Source organism: Odontomachus brunneus, unplaced genomic scaffold (genome assembly GCF_010583005.1).
Source record: "Odontomachus brunneus isolate Ranch 3 - 2012 unplaced genomic scaffold, Obru_v1 Obru_scaffold_143, whole genome shotgun sequence".
Lineage (NCBI taxonomy): Eukaryota > Metazoa > Arthropoda > Insecta > Hymenoptera > Formicidae > Odontomachus > Odontomachus brunneus.
Window position 1 is genome coordinate 289270 of NW_022639593.1, and position 4022 is coordinate 293291.

Below are 4022 nucleotides of genomic sequence, written 5' to 3' on the forward strand. Positions count from 1 at the left end.
ATTTCTTAACTTAAAAAAATATTTGTTACATTTTAGAAAACATGTAATAAATATAAATTAATATTTTTTATTTATAAGATGAGCTGTAAATTTATAAATTTCTAGATAAAAAAAGATTTCTTTGACTTTTTTAAAATATCTATATAAAAGAATAAGCAAATAATTTTCTTACAAGAAAAAAATTAGCTTTTGAAATATGTAAAAACTGTATTTAAATAAATATTAGCTTGTTTTAAAAGTAAATGAAATACAAGTAAATTTAAAAGTAATGAAATATAAGTAAATCATTTTATAAATCTAAATAAATTATTTTTTGATATTAAAAGTATCTTTTTTGTGTTTTAAATTAAAGTTTTTATTATCAGAAAACAATTTATTTAAATTTACAAAGTGATTTTTTTGTATTTTACTTACGTTTAAAACAAGTAAATATTTTTTATACTTTTTATGTACTTTTCAAATATACTTTTTACATTTAAAAAAATCTATTCTTTTTTTTTTAATAAATCATTTATTTTTGTGGATATACCATATGTATACAATATAAAAAATGGATATACCATATGTATACAATATAAAGTATCTTCCGGTGAAAGTGACAGTGGCGCAGTGGGTAAGGTGAACGACTCAAGAAGCGAAGGTCTCAGATTCTCGTGTCCCAGCATGGTAAGCAAATTTTCGATTTAAATTGAATTAAGTAGCGTGCAAAACAATAAAGTGGAAAATTTAAGAAAAATTCAAGAAAAGAGAAGAATATTTATATTTTTATAATATTTATAAATGTTCATGTAAACGTTTAATAAATATTAAAAAAATTTATAGTTAAGTTTATTAAATATTTTAAAAACGTTTTTTCCAAAATATTTGAAAAAACTTTTTTTTAATGTAAAAGAGTGAGCTTAACCCATTGTTTTTAACTTTTTTAAAAATGTTTTGTAAATGTTTTTTAAATATTTTGAAAAATGTTTTTTCAATATTATTTTGCTGGTTGATGTGCTGTATGGGAATATTTAACAGTGATTTTATTATTAGTATTTACCAAAAATTAAGTAGCCAAAAAATTACTGAGTTAGGGCTTTTGCACGTAGAAAATTTTTAACCGTAACCGTATGGTCGTAAGAAAACTGACCAATTACAGTCGATTATTCCTCGAACGCATGGAGAATAATTAACTCTGATTGGTCAGTTTTTTTACGACCTTACGGTTATGGTTAAAATTTTTCTACGTACAACCCTTATAGAAATGTAATACTGATAAGTAATAATTTGGCCAGTGATAATTACTGTCGTTCAATAATTTTATTACTCGTACGAGTAATAAAATTACTATTTATTACTAGCCAATTTATCACAGCCAGTGATACTTTTCTATAAAGGAAAGACCCTTACTGTACTATACTTAATTATCCGGGAAAAAAATGAAGTGATTGCATTAGATATATGTAGATCACATTAGAGCAAATTGGATCTGATATGATTTATTGTTAGCTATAAGTAGATCTTTGAAGATATACTTTTTATTTTGCATGAGAAATGTTATATCCACTAAGATCCTAGTAGATCCCTCAGGAAAAACAAAGTGATTGCATTGGATATATGTAGATCCTATTAGAGCGAATTGGATCTGATAAGATTTCTGTTAAATATAACAGATATCTTATATCTGTTAGATATAAACAGATCTTCGAAGATCTACCTTTTTACTTGCACGAGAAATGTTATTTCCATTAAGATCCTAGTAGATTATCAATGATCTATATAAATTATATATATCATCTTGTATAGATCATTGATAACTTACAAAGATCTCAGTGGATATAACATTTCTCATGCAAGTAAAAAGGTAGATTTTTGAAGATATATTTATATCTAACAGTAAATCTTATCAGATCCAATTTGATCTAATGTGATCTACATATATCTAATGCAATCACTTCATTTTTTTCTGGGATATGTTTATAAAAGGACATTTAATCAGGCATTAGACAATCATGATTCTCTAGTTTAAGAGATTTATTACTGCGCGTAGAAACTAATACATTCGTAGATGTATTTTTGCAACTGTCGTTATTATGTTACGTAACATTACTAATTATTAGGAAAATTTTAAACGAACTGCGATATTTTTCCGCAACAGCAAGTATAAAAATTATGCCCATAATTATGCATAATTATGTTTAAAATTTTCTTAATAATTAATAATGTTACGTAACATAATAACGACAATTTCCATATGACAGTAACATATATTTTGCAAAAATACATCTAATCATACAATAAATGTGTTAGTTTCTACGCGCAGTAATAAATTTCTTAAACTAGAAAATCATGATTACCTTCAATGCTTGATTGAATGTTGTTATCCTTGAATAACAAAATATGCAATCTCGAAAGCATAAATAGAAGTGTATGTAAAGTATTTAATTTAGAACGCATAGCTCGTTCATCAGTGTCGTGTTAATGCTATTATCAATAGTCAAGGGTTTTTTGCGACGGTGATAGTGAATTGCTAAATATAAAACTTGATCAAGTTCTACAAGATTGAGAAAAACACGCCCTATTATATATATTTCTTTCTTAGTGATTAATTTCAGTTGGATATTAATCTAAACTCTTAATTTCCGAGAAACGAATTTTATAAGTTTTGGAATGATGTGCGCATTTGTCACAAAGTAAAACAACTAGGTATGTTTCTGAATCTACACTTACACGTTAAAACATTTTAACATATACATGTAAAATCATCAAATGTAATATTAGTGTATAAAAAGATTTCAGCAATTATAGAATATAACTGTTAACATAATATATGCCCACACAGCACGTAATATTGCAAAAATATTGCAGTGATATTGCAATATAGTGGTAATATTACATATCACAGTGAAATATTATAGAAATATTACTGAAATATTGCACCTTTATATATGTCATTAAAATATTACAGAAATATTACTGCAGTATTACATACTTATATCATTGAAATATTACACATTTATATCATTGAAATATTACACTTATATATTTGCAATATTATAGTTAAATCATAGCAATATATCATATTCTAATATATCATATTCTAAATAGAATGGTGACATCAATTGACATATCAATTTTTTTGACATTATAGACATCATTAAAACGTTATTACGGCGTCATTTGAAGTCACCTTCCCTTACAGAAGTAGTATTTTTTAAAAGTTTCTTTTAAAATTTAATATTTCGATTTCTTTAATTTGGATTTTCTTGGATTTTTTAATTTTTTTTTGTTTGGATTAATCATTATAACATTTTGTTAAAAATCTAAAAGTAATTATCACTGGTTCACTACATTACATCAATATTTATCGCATATCGAATGTTGATGCATTGTTTCAATGTCTATCAGTAAATTATCCAACAAACACTAAGTAAAAATTATATAACTATTATTTGATGTTTGCTAAGTATATTATAATGTACTGTGAACACTATAAGAATACATTATATAAGCATGAATTGTAAGAACATCGTTGGAGTCATCAGAGTCACTGCGTGCGCGCTCGATCGTCAGGTCAAGAAGCAACAGTTTAATGCGGTCAGGACATGGATGGGTGACTAGTGGTATACTGCTTGGGATCGAAATTATCGCTGGAGGATTTCACGAAAGTTTGGAGTGTATTTGACAACCTTCCCCAGCAAACACAATGTTACATGTAACATACATGTTAGTTGTAATTTCCTACTCAACAATATAACTGTTATATAACATGCGTGTTATGTAACAGTTATATTGTTGAGTAGGAAATTATAACTAACATGTACGTTACATGTAACATTGTGTTTGCTGGGTCGATACGTAGTAGTTTATGAAACATGAGAAAACTAGGAATATATAAGTATATTTCTTTAAATATTATGATTTTCTCACAATAATATCATTGTGATTTTCACCATTATATTACTGTGATGCATTTGCCGCGGACATTTTAATATTACTGTGATATCTTAGTAATATTCCAGCATTATTTCTGTTATATTCCC

At 26.0% G+C, this 4022-nt stretch overlaps 1 protein-coding gene across 2 annotated transcripts in view; it reads left to right on the forward strand.

Moving 5' to 3' along the window:
- Positions 1 to 2416: 2416 nt before the first annotated feature.
- LOC116850349 (cytochrome P450 6k1-like) overlaps positions 2417 to 4022 on the forward strand; it is an 11493-nt gene continuing 9887 nt past the window's right edge. For both annotated transcript variants that reach the window (XM_032828538.1, XM_032828540.1), the window contains exon 1: positions 2417 to 2685. The gene's annotated coding sequence lies outside the window, so the exon portion shown is untranslated. The remainder of the gene's footprint in view (positions 2686 to 4022) is intronic.